At 41.3% G+C, this 13553-nt stretch overlaps 1 protein-coding gene across 4 annotated transcripts in view; it reads right to left on the reverse strand.

Annotated features, from left to right (window-relative positions):
* Positions 1-11780, reverse strand: part of RALYL (RALY RNA binding protein like) — a 246459-nt gene extending 234679 nt beyond the window's left edge. Inside the window, exon 1 of one of the 4 annotated variants that reach the window (XM_083451361.1) lies at positions 11578-11778. The gene's annotated coding sequence lies outside the window, so the exon portion shown is untranslated. Of the gene's footprint in view, positions 1-10575; positions 11091-11289 lie in introns of those variants that run through there. The other 3 variants (XM_083451359.1, XM_083451363.1, XM_083451360.1) reach the window with 3 other exon arrangements.
* Between the last annotated feature and the right edge of the window lie 1773 nt (positions 11781-13553).

Raw genomic sequence — 13553 nt, forward strand, 5'->3', positions numbered from 1 at the left:
GGCAGCTTACAAATAAAATCAAGAATCACTGGAAACATAGAAAAAAACCTATTATTAAAAAACAAGTAAACATGAACAGAATTACAACTCGATACATATTTAAAACATACAAATAACTACAATAAAAACAGCACAGCACCAGCCCTTTCATTGTGTCGCTTTTTCCATGCAGAAGAGTGTCCCAAAGACAAAAGCCGTACCAAAAGGTACATTCAGGCAGGGAAGTCATACAAGTCAGGGCTTGGGTGGAAGAATGGGAACTAAATAGCAAACCTAAGAAGGGCAAAAGAAACACCAGGTAGATAGAAAGACTAAAAATATTATGACACAGTCACAATTGTTTGGTGTCCTCATATACAGAATTGTCTTGCCCAAATAAAAGGGATTGGAGTAATGACTGGAAGACTGGAGTACAGTTGTGCTACTTGGAAGAGGATACATGGCCCCAGTCTGGTGGAACGCTCTGTCACAAGACACCAGGGCCCTGCGGGATTTGACATCTTTCCGCAGGGCCTGCAAGATGCAGCTGTTCCGCCAGGCCTTTGGTCTGAGCCCAGTCTGACTCCCTTCCTTCTATGGGACCCTGTACGTAAGTGGCCTCCTTGGCTCTTTCTATCGGCCCATATGGGACCAGCACAAGTGGCCGGGCCTGGTGAACTTTTAATTCCTTACCCCTACGGTTATGATTCATGGGTTCCCACTTAATTTTATTTTGATTTAAAATGTGATTTGAATTGTATTTTAAACTAATCATTTGATTTTGTGTTTTTAATGTATTATATATTTGGTTAGCCGCCCTGAGACTGGTCTCGGCCGGGGAGGGCGGGGTATAAATAAAATTGTTGTTGTTGTTGTTATAATACATCCTTCAAAATTCTTCCGCTTCCCAGAAAGCTTGCTTCGCTTAAAAGTAAATCTATTTACGGTTGGGGAGAAAGAACAGCAAGTCCCACTGTTTGCTACAACTTTCAGTAAGTGGAGGGGGCACACTCCTATATGCTGTTAATATACACGGGGGGGGGGGCGTCTCTGCATTCTGCTCTTAAGCCAATAAAAGCACTTACACAAGACCTAGCCTGAGACAACGATGATATAGGAATGTCTCCAAGCAATTGCCTTCTCCTCTTTGAGTCCATCTCATACTTTTTTGACCACCATGAGTTAGGAGAGATAAAAAGAAAGAGCTCTAGGGTGACATAAGATTTGGCACGGTATCTGCATATTTTTGTATCACTCATGCATTTAGCTTGAAGCAGCATCACAAATATTATGCTCATCCAGCCACACACTTCAGAATAATTTCTTTAAAAAGGCAATAAACAGTCATAACACAAATTAAGTTCAATAAGAACTGCAGGCACAGCGTGTCTTGAGATCGGCCCTTGTTTGACTAGAAAGGCTTCTATAAGCAGCTTTTTTGGAAAATATGAAATTATTTTTCTCAAATTTAATTCCGTGCCATTGCTGAGATAAAAGGAGTGCTCTGTATGGTGCAAACATTCTACTATTCTAATAGTAGACTCCTGTGCATGTTTACTAGGAAGTAGGTCCCCCTTTGTTCAACACAGCTGACGCAGGTAAATATGTGTAGGACTGCAGCCAAAATACGAAACAGCTCTGGAATGAAACAGTGCTGTGAAAGAAAATATCCAAAAAGACAGGTCTGAAAACATAAATTTAAATGCTTTAAAGAAACATAAGTAATAAGAATCACTACCACACAGGTATTCAAAAACTCTTTTCTTTTCTTTTTTACCTTGCAAGTCAATGCTTGAAAGCTGTGAGATAGGCAGACACTCCTGGCCTCCTGTGGCATTAATGTGCTAGTGACAAGTCTGCCCACATTGAACTCTCTTTTGCTTTTAAAGCAAATTCAAATGTGATTTTGATAAAATACATGCTTTTTATTGGTCCTGAACCATGCAGTCTCATTATCACCAAAATGTATGACCATGAAAAAAATCTAGATAGAAGCAAGCTGTAAGTGGCCCTCCAATGAAATATGAACGCTATTTGCTGGCCTATTGTTCCCTTTTGCTTTCAGGTACAAACTTCTAGCCTATGCTGAACTTAATAATACATCACTTGGTTAGCTAAGCGTGACCATCCCCTAATTAGGCCATCACTTTTTATTATGCAAAGTGTCACATCATGTACCCTGAATTCTACAGCGATGAAATAATCTGATCTACAGACCAGATCAACACAAACTGAAAAAAACAAATCAAAACACAGTGGCATTAAGCATTTCCCTTGGAATGGTTAGTTGCATGTAACTTTGTTCTGATGTATTTGTTTTAAGGAAAGCAGCTGTGGTTGGTGACAGCTTGAACAGAGAACCAGCAGGACACAGGGGCTGCTTAAATCAATCTCTCATACCATTTTCCTGCTTAAAATACTGTGTTCTGTTGCTCCCCCCCCCCAGAAGCAAAAAGATATGGGAACCCCAAGCTCCACAGTGAAGGGCTATTGAGCAGTAAAACAGCCTGAATGAAAAGACTAAAGCAGCCCTTCTCCTGAAGTTGACTGCTTTGCATGTCAAAAACAACAAGAAGCAGCAAATACTGGAGGTATGTGCAACCAGATACAATGTCAATTTTGGCTCTAAACTACAGAAATGCAAGTCATTCATATATTTACAAACAAACATGATGAGAGAAAAGTGCACAATTAAGACTTATACAAACATAAAATAGCAACTTGGAACCATGAGAGTATGGAATAGTAGTAGTAATGCTCTGAAGAATTTGAAAGATACACTGTGATTTTCAGGTCCTCAACCCACACCAGGTCCATTGAGCACTTCCTGGCCAGCTCACTGGTCTTTCCTTTCCTCCACACTTTTGGAAATTTACCTTGTCCGGTACTGTGATACAAGTTTTAGAATGGGTAATCATAACATAAAAAGCTGACTTATCCTGAGTCAGATTATTAGTCCACCTAACTCAGTATGTCTACTAAACTGGCTGGAACCAGCTGTCTAGAACTTCAGACAGGGGTGTGTCCCAGCCCGCCCTGGAGGTGTTGGTGATTGCACCTGGGGCGTTCTGCATCCAAAGCATGTGCTCTACCACTGAATGATAGCCTTTCCCACAGAGTTTAACTAAAACTGTACACTTGAGCATCCTTCTCTACTTCACACCAAGGAAGTTTATTTACCCTTATTAGTGATGACAAAGGGAAAATTTTCCCCATATCCAAATGAATAAAGGTATTATTCAGGCTTTCATGGTAACTACAGTGGTTCCTCTGGTTACAAACTTAATTCATTCCAGAGGTCCGTTCTTAACCTGAAACCGTTCTTAAGCTGAGGTATCACTTTAGCTAATGGGGCCTCCCACTGCCACGCAATTTCTGTTCTCATCCTGGGGCAAAGTTCTTAACCCAAGGTACTACTTCCGGGTTAGCGGAGTCTGTAACCCAAGGTGTTTGTAACCCAAGGTACCACTGTACAGAGTCACCTATTCAGGTGGCTGAACTACATGTTATTAAATACCGCTTTGTTCTGCTGATAGGATGGAGAATCAGCGGCCTTCCAGATGGGGGCCTCCAGCCCCAGCCAGCATGGCAAATGGTCAGCAATTATGGGAGCTGATTTTTGCAACATTTTTGAGGATCCAAGGTTCCACACCCCTGTTCTACTGTACAGTGGACTTATTGGCATGGGAGGATATGTCATACCACTTTCCAAGGGATTCTTTGGAGACAAAGAGAGAACAGTGACAGGACTAAAGTAAGGAACCCGCATCTTTCACGTGAGATTTCAGGTGACTCCAGGAGAAACCACTAAAATATTGAAAAATGAATGCTGACCAGGTGGCAGGACTACAGTCATAAAGCCGGGGGGGGAGGGCACAGGATGCTTAATTAATAACATTAATCCATTTATTTTTACTTTATTTATTTAGGAAAATAATCAAATTTTAAAATTATTCAATCTTTTTCCTCTACGAACGGGAAAGAAAAGAAAGCATTAAACTGCTACCTCAATTTTTAAACATTTCTTAGATTAACATGTAATTAGGCTTAATGAAATAATTTTGTATAGTATATTGTAGGAAAACATGGCTGTTATTTAGTCTCCACAAAAGATAGCATCAACAATTGTTCAAGCCAAAAATGTATATATGTCAAAATGAAATTTAAATGAAACTTCAGGTACCAATACTTTTATTTATCTACAGTACTTCATACTATCAAGATGGCATTGCTGGCTAAGACATCACACTACTAAACCATGATCTGCCAAGACATGTACAACCAGAAAGGGCCTGCTGTGCACCAGAGGTTTCTACACTCTTCACCACTTCATGTGTCCAGGAGCAGGACTTTGTTAACACCCTCTCCCAACCCCTGCACCCCAGCCTCCCTTGAATCTCAGCTAGCTAGACTATCTGGACCTGGAATTGTAACTTATAACAAACAATTGTCGGTTTCAAAGCAAGAGTACTTCAAACCATTGTTTCTGAAGCTGGCTTATTAATCTAACCAGGGTTTCTTATAAATCTGGATCCCTGTGTGGATAACACAGCACACATTTCTTTTTTAAAAAGCTGCCAAATTCCTCCTCTATGAGTGGGGAGAGTGGGGATATATGAGCCAAAGGCTAACACTAGCTCCTTCCTTCTCATACACATCTCACTAAGCCAATACAAATCAAACAGAGCAACTGGAAGCAATATATTACTAGCCAAATCAAAGTTGCAATTAACTTTTTTTCAGGTGACTATCCCTAGACAGCACATATTTGCACTGATCTTCAGAGAAGCTAAAATTAGTAGATTCAGGTGTTTTCAGGGCATTGATTCATCCCCCTTAAAATATAATGTACCAATAGAGAATGGTATTGCCATATTTTAGAATGTTTAGAACATTCCAACAAAAAATGATTTCCCAGAAATCCTTAGAAGTTGTTTGAATGCAAGAAGCAAACCACAATCCAAGTCCCAGCCACTGACCAGCAGTGCTTTACAGAGGAGTGGGACCACAGTTGCCTCTGTAGCTCAACCACACACAATGGCCAGGATGGGATGTCAGGATGGGGGAAAGGATCCTGTGCAGTGCAATCAGGCCTCCCCCTCACTGCCTCCAGAACACCGTTTTGAGGGCTTCTGCTGGTGGGGATCCCCCTGGCAGCACTTCTGTCTGCATACATGTTTGACAGGTAGAAAAGGAAGCCCCACACTGGGTGCGGTGACACCTTTACCCAATCCACCATCACCATGCAACCTGCTACAAAGTGAGTTTGGAGTGCTCTGCCTGGCTACAATCCTTAACACACGCACCAGGAAGTAAATCCTATGCAGTACAGGGGGACTTACTTCTGAGTAAACATGTACAGGATTGTTTTGTGTGCACTTTATTGAACCCTATCCCTACTGCTGCAAATAGCTATTTCAGTTCCAACTACAGTGGTGCCCCGCAAGACGAATGCCTCGCAAGACGGAAAACCCGCTAGACGAAAGGGTTTTCCGTTTTGGAGTTGCTTCGCAAAAAAAATTTGCTATGGGCTTGCTTCGCAAGACGAAAATGTCTTGCGATTCCTGGGGGGGTTTTTCCGCTCCTCACCCCCTTTTTCTAAGGCACTAAGCTGCTAATAGCCTTTTAGCAGCTAATCCGCTAATCCCTTAAGCCTTTAATAGCCGCTAATAGCCGCTAAACCGCTAATAGCGCTAATCCGCTAATGGGCTTGCTTCGCAAGACGAAAAAACCGCTAGACGAAGAGACTCCCGGAACGGATTCTTTTCGTCTTGCGAGGCACCACTGTACTTTTGACTACTGGAATAACTTCTTGTATTTATACAGCATATAAACTGGTACCTCGGATTAGGAACTTAATTCGTTCTGGAGGTCTGTTCTTAACCTGAAACTGCTCTTAACCTGAGGCACCACTTCAGCTAATGGGGCCTCCCGCTGCTGACACACCACCGCCGCGTGATTTCTGTTCTCATCCTGAAGCAAAGTTCTTAACCTGAGGTACTATTTCTGGGTTAGCGGAGTCTGTAACCTGAAGCGTCTGTAACCCGAGGTACCACTGTAAAACTAACATGATATAATTTTGCTATTTTTATACTAAATGTAAGTCATCTAAACATGCTAAATCATATGTCCATTTTGAATTTCCCACTTCAAAATTTTCCAGAACAACTGCACCACAGACTACTGTATATATGAGTTTGAGTATTGTAGTAATGGCATTAAACCGAGGGGGTTCATTAATGCAATCAACCCTTCTTGCAGTTACTTAAAACATTTGATATATATATGTGAAGCCTGGCTTTGTAAATTGGTGTAACACATGACTGACTGCCCTGTCACTGCATGCTCTGGAAGGCTAAAATTTGAATTTCTGATTTGTCAGAGGCAAGGTGACAAATTATATGAACAATGCTTACACACATTCAGAATTCAGAATTATATATGGGTCTCCCCCCCCCAAAAAAAAGAGATTTGCCTTAGCCCAGAAGAATGCAAGACAACTGAAGACTGCATGCCCACTATGTCATAACTTGTAAATGCCCAACCACAGTCTAGGGACTTCAGTTTCCATAAAAACAGACTGGTGTCATGAATGGATTCTGATCAAAGCCTGTCACACTGCTGTGTAAGCAAAACTGAATCATGACATGCTAGCATGAAAAAAGAAACAGATAATTGGGGGGGGGGGGGGACCTCAATGAGTCAAATGTAAATTCAAATGTCTTTACCATAGGTTCTTCCATGGATGGAGAAAGGGGATCTCCTCTGAGCTCTGCAAATCTCTGATGCAACCCAATCAAAGATATAGAGCACTACTGTTATAAAATGTACATAAAGTTACAGAGGTATACACAGAACCAGCCCCCTCATTTGTGGTACAGCATACCAGCTTGGGTTAACCAACGCTAACTGGAAAATAAAAATATTTATGTTTTGTCTAAGAGAAATCAAGGAGAATGTTGAATTCAGCTCTCCAATAACGGAGAGTTCCACCGCCAAAATTTAGTTGTAGCTACTGATGGATCCACAAGCAGGCCCTCTAGGTCTAGGCCAATCTTAAAGTCCAGCCAGGTTTACATGGATGCGGGTTGTTCTTCAAATAACCTGGTCCCCAACCATGAACTGCAATAAAGGTCATAAGCAGCACTTTGAATTGGAAATAACAGCCCTGTTTACGAACGATTCAGTTTATGAACTTGGCAAAACCGGAAGTAGTGTCCTGGTTTGCGAACTTAACCTCGGTCTAAGAACAGAATCCGAACGGTGGAAGGGCACCAGCAGCGGGAGACCTCATCAGATAAAGCGTGCCTCGGTTTAAGAATGGTTTCAGTTTGAGAACTGACTTCCAGAATGGATTAAGTTCATAAACCAAGGTACCACTGTAGAGCTAATATTATATTGGAGTAATATACTCTGAGCACCTTGCCCTAACCAACATCAGGGCTGCAGCATTTTTCACTAGCTGAAGTGCAAGTATATTACTCAAAGCCCTTCTATACTAAGGCTGTAGTCTATGCATACTTATTTAAGAGTAATTTCTACTGAATTCATTGGAACTAACATTCATTGGATCAAGCTGTGAGAATAAACTAGATCTATCGAATGTACTGTATGCAAGCTACCGTCATGCAGAACTATCCTAACATGTTTATTTGGAAGTAAGTCTCTAAGCACACATTGTCTTACTTCCAGATAAGGATGCTTAAGATCCTTACACTAATTCAAAGGGCAAGCTGCAACCATAAACAAACATCCAAAACAGAGACACTAAGAGATCCTTTCCTGTGCATCTCTGTCTATATCAGTGCAAAAACACAGTGCTCTTATCAAATGGGGGCACTTAGCAGCTTCTTGAGACAAGCCCTTAACTGAGCAGATTTAGTCCCAGATAATAGTGAAGTTGGACTTCACAACAAACATATTCTGTTAGAGAGCTACGCAAAATAAGATTGTCCTCCTTTGAAGAAAACGGAGATATTTAAATTGTATTTCAATTACTTTGCCACTTTCAAACGTTATTATGGGTACACAATCTTGTATACATCCATTATAAAATATTCTGAATTTATAATTTACAAATCTGTTGCTTCAAATATTGGGAAAAAATAGTAGAAGCACTGATATCTCTAGATTTTCAGACTTGCAGTCACTTCTTTGAGAAAACTCAGTTTCTGACAGCATTAAATTCAATCAGCTAAGACATGCACACTGATAAATAAAAGGGATGAGGTTGCATTCCAAAACACACCTGAGGGTCCAATCCAACACATATTTACACATGCTTAATTCTGCACAGGACCAGGCTACTACTGGAGACAAAGTTCACTGAAATAAAAGGGACTTGCTTCTGTGTAAACATAATTAGGATCTGGCTGCACCTGTCTGCCAAATATTACTTATACTCTATGTACGCATCTCAAAATGGCAATTCTCCAAAACTCTACAATATTTGGCTCAAGTTTTGAAAATACTATACACATATTCTTCATTACATTCAGAATATTCCAGAGGACCTTCAACGATTACTCACCTAGAAGAAAATGGAAGAGCTCTGAAAAAGCACTTAAGAATATACTCATAATTTGGAATGTTTCCTCTTAAAACACTGCATCTGACATAAAGTTTTATTAGTTCCCACATGCATCAGAAAGTGTTCGGAATTAATTTTATATGAAAAAGCACAAAGATATGGCACCTAGTGAAGTGGCATTCTTTAAAATCACTGAGGTAACACATCTGCATTATCTTACAAAGCAAGGCAAGGCAAGTCTGCTTTGTTTGGTAAAAGCATCTTTAAAATATCAAAAAAGCATCTCTGAAACAATGGTGGCTAAATGCAAAGGTTTCTCAGCCCCTGACCAATCGATTTAGAAGCCTAAACATTTAAAAATAATGCTTTTCAAAATGATCAGCAAAGACAGTAACTATTCCAAACAAGCAACTTATCTTCTCCAAATATAGCCCGGATCCTGAATATACATTCAGTTGAAACTGATGGGACCAACATACGTTTTTCAGACTGTTTTTCTCAATACTTTCAGTATATATTTTAAAATAAGGTGTAGTGTGTTGTTAAATTGGTACTTCAATAGTACAACCTGATCCTATGCAAGTTTGTTTAAAAGTAAATCCCACTTAATTCAATAAGACTTACTTTCCAGAAAGTGTGTACAGGATTGTAGCTTTAAGCATATTTACACAGAAACAAAGTTTCATTTTTCAAAAAAAAATTGCATTTGCTTCTACAGAAATGTGTTTATCTTTGAGATGTACAGTCAACACCTTCGGCTAAATGCTACACATATCAATTAGATAAACAACTATCTCTTGAGAAGTCTTGCTGGGTCAGGTGCATGAAATTTACAACCTTTTTTTCAAATTCGCTGAGCACTTTTATTGCATACTACTGGAAAATGCATGTCTTCAGTCTCTGCTTTTCTATACAGCATTACTCAGTTGATTTAATTTGGTTTTCCACATCCCAACAACCTTAGCACTGCAGATTATGCAAGAACAAACTTTTTCCATCATTACCATATGCATGTGCAAAGCATTTCAAATTAAATAAATTTTAGATAGATGTAGGAACGGCTTTCTCTCCAACCTAAGTAAAACTATTTTGCATTTGGTTAAAAACATGAAAATATACCACTGCACACTTGTTGTGCCTGGCTGTGTTAAAGAAACCACAAAGTATGTGCCCATGTAATCTAAACATTACCATTTTAAAGTATTAACCACACAGAACAGCAAACATGCAAAACATCTAACTCTGACCACATATTGAACTACTCAAATAAAGCTTGGTGGGATAGGGGAAGGAGGAAAAAAATTCAAACTGCATCTTCATTTACACTCTTTTAAAATCACCATCTATCACTATTCAGTGATTAGCAGCATGGCAAACAAAGCAATCCATTTCTTGCCCAAATCATGAATTAGGATGGAAGGCAACTATTTCCCAGGCACTGGAGGTCAACAACACCAATAATCATTAAACCAAAATGAAAACAAATACCAACTGTTTTCTTATAGTCAAATCTTTGTCCATATAACTGAAAACTGATAGGTAGGAAACACAGTGCATTATTTAGGCATTGTTAAGGAGGAAGACAGATGTTGGAAATAAGGGGGGGGGTGAGGTGTGCATGTGTGTTTGTGTGTGGTGTATCTGGTTGCAAAAAATGTCTCAGGCTCAAGCCTGATAAGGTAACAAGCTTCAGAGGGATGCTGCTGCTGCTGTGTCTGTCTCAAACACCTAGTGGGCAATAACAAAACCCCAACATCTTTCTCTCTATCAAGTCCTGGCATTGTCAGTTCCTTAACCCCATCAAAGAGTCCCTGCCTGTGAGATGTCTCTCACGGGTTCCACTCAGGTAAGCTCCCTTTATGCACACAAACCATGCAATGACCTGTGCACAATTAGTACAGTTTTGTATCTATTCAAACAGCAAAAGAATACCTAGCTTCATCTTCATTTCATCACTTACAGCTCTGCAGCTAAGGCTCAAGAGATCTTATTTGGGGAGAGAGGGAGGGGGGATCTCGGTAATGTAATTTACAAAGAGTGGAAACGCCTACAAGGAGCTAAAGTACCTGCACTGGGGAGATGTTCAGTTGTTCACTTCATCTTCCGTTGACAAGGAAACCAAACCGCACTTCATTCTCCAGGAAAACCTTCCACTGCCATCATTTGAAAATGTACTTATTTGTATATATGTGTATATCTATCAACATTATGATAATCATCATAACATTATCTCGGTATAAAAGAATAAAAAAGTGAAATTTTGGAAAGGAATTATCTTTGGCTTTTTCTCTCTTTTTTGCAATATAGTATTTTTTTTTTAAGGGAAGTGGGGGTGTATTTAAAAATGATCAACAGTACCAAGCTGCAAGAAAAGTTTCACATTATAACCGGGCACCAAAAACAGAAAAAGAAGAAAAACGGCTGATTGCAACCGGGTGTCCAAAAAAAGGAAACAAAACGAAAAACAAAAACCATTTAACAAAATTAATATCTTGCTTAGTGGCTTGCACCAGTATTGCAAGATTACAAACTCTTTGTAAACACTGCTGTAAAATGCATTTTCAAATCTCATATATATACAAAAAATAAAAAAACCAAAACAACATCATCAAAAATCTCTGCAAAACAGAGTTTAAGCAACATGCCCATTTCTCACCTCTTTGGTTTGTTTGTTTTTAATAAAAAAATATGCATCATAATTCACATCGCTTTTCTTTCTTTCTTTCTCACAACAAAACCAGTTGCATATGTATAAATACGTATAATTTATCTGCATTTACGTTATTGCTGGACTGGCAAGTCTATTTCTCTCGCTCGCTCTCTTTCTCCTTTCCTCTTTAGGCTCCCAGTGACTTCCAGTTCCAGCAACACCTTTTGCTCCCAGTTTAGTAAACCATCGCATGCTAAGAAAAAAAAAACTTGTCATCAGAAAAAGGATCAAATCCATGAAAACAAAGAGGTTAAAAAATAAAAAAGCAGCAAAAACAAAAACAAAAAAAGGAAGAGAGAGGAAAAAACAAAAACAGGACGAAAAAGGAGGACAAGAATGTCAGCGGAAAGGTACTCACCGAGCGGGAGTAAAAGGAAGGAATAAAAATGCGAGTTACTATAAAATACAGTATGGCGGTGGAAGAAGGAATGAGGCGCTTTTTGCTCTCTCTCTCCCCCCCTTTTTTTTTTATTCCTCCCCCTTTTTAGTCTCAGCCTCAGGCAATTGCCACGTGATTCGGAGCCAGGCTGACTCGCAGGCAAAAGGGGGTGGGGGGGAAGGAGCAGGCGGGGAAGGGGCAAACCCCACCGGAGGAGCCCAACTCGCTCGCACGGCAGCAGCGGCAGCAGAAGCAACACTAGCGGCGCCAGCGGAGGAAGGAACTGGAACCGGCAGTAAGGAGGAGGAGGAGGCGGCGGCAGCGAGCAGGAGCAGCAGCTCTTAGCTTCGGCAGCCCTGCGTGGCGCTGGCGGCAGCGGCAAACAGCAGCCCAGACAAGCAGGTGCCCCACGCGCCGCACTAGGCAAGCGCACGCGCGCGGGCGGGCGGGCGCGCGGAGAGGAAGAGCCGCCTGTGGGGAGGGAGGCGCGAAAAGCAGCGCGAGGCGGGGGCGCGCGTGGCTTGGTCGGGGGGGGGAGAGAGAAAGCGAGTTTCCTCACGGACGTGAGGAAGCAGCTGCTCTGCTTCTCTTTCTCTTTGTGTGTGTGTATATATATGAGTGTGACAGACAAACGTAGGCGAAAGCGCGCGCGCACACACGCACACAGAAAGCCACAACTTGCCGCCGCCACCGCCACTTCCCCTCAAAAGTTACTCCTGTCCCTCCGCGCTCGCTGTCCCCGCCTCAGCCAGGACAAAATCCTGAGGGAACAGCACACACAAAAACACACACACACGAAAAGGGTTTCTTCATATTTGCGCTGTGTGTGAGGGGAAGAGAGATGAATTGGGCACCAACCAACGTCACACCACAATAATACACCTTTCAGGCTTGCTTTGGGGTCTCGCTTTCCGTTTCCAGTCTCACGTCATCATGGCTCCGCTTCCCTCACCGGAGGAGGGCTGCTCTTACGTCCATGGCGATGAGCGCCTTCCTCTCTACTGCTTGTGAGGAATTTGAAATATTGCTGCTGCTGCTGCTCCTCGCGCCCCAGCCAGATCAAAAGAGGAGAGCTGCTTCCCGCCCGCCCGGAAGTTTGGGTAGGGACCTAGAGGGAGCAGCTTTGGGGAATGGGTTTGGATGTGCTAGTAGCGGATCAAAAGCACCAGCTGAAAGGGATGAGGAGGGTTCAATGCAGCATCTTCTGCAGTTTTGGAAGCCCCGCCTCCTCGTCAACCACACATGCAGCTGGTGCACTGAGGGACATGCACTCTGCACATGCTCAGAGTAAAGGCAAGGGTCCACATTGAAATCTAGGGTCTGGAGCTTGGAGCTAGTGGGGAGGGGGAAACAGTGGTGCTGAAAATATTGGTAAGCATCTTCTCTCTTCCTGACCAACACCTGCATTTCTCTCAGGTTGTACACATGTCAAAGAACTTTGAAAAGGAGCGATGTGCAAAGTCGTTGCTGCAAGTTGTGCAACGGGATCAATGCCCAGTGCTGGGGCAAAATTCAGTGCCAATTGCAGCAGCTGATGGGATTATGGCAGCAATCCTAAACAAATTTACGAAGAAGCAAATCTCATTGTGAGCTCAGTGACTATTTCCAAATATATGTATATTTATGATTGGGCTGTAAGACCACTAAGCTGCAATTTTAGCAACACTTACATAAAAGTGCCATTAAATTCAATAGGAATTGTAGGTAAATCTATTGATGATTGGGGATGCCAGCTTGCTTTAAAAAGTTCTTTTCATTGATAGATACAATTTTAATTACTTCCTACAGGGGTGACATAGTACACATGAAAAATTCAGAATGCTTGAAAATTATAGCACACAGTTAAATCATCATTCAATAAAATTACTCTCTTACATAATCAGCCGCTATCATTCTCAACAATGGATTGATTACATCATTTTGGTTGGTTCTCATCATATTCCAATGTAATTATT

Source organism: Podarcis tiliguerta, assembly GCF_965153285.1.
Source record: "Podarcis tiliguerta genome assembly, chromosome: 7".
Taxonomy (NCBI): domain Eukaryota; kingdom Metazoa; phylum Chordata; class Lepidosauria; order Squamata; family Lacertidae; genus Podarcis; species Podarcis tiliguerta.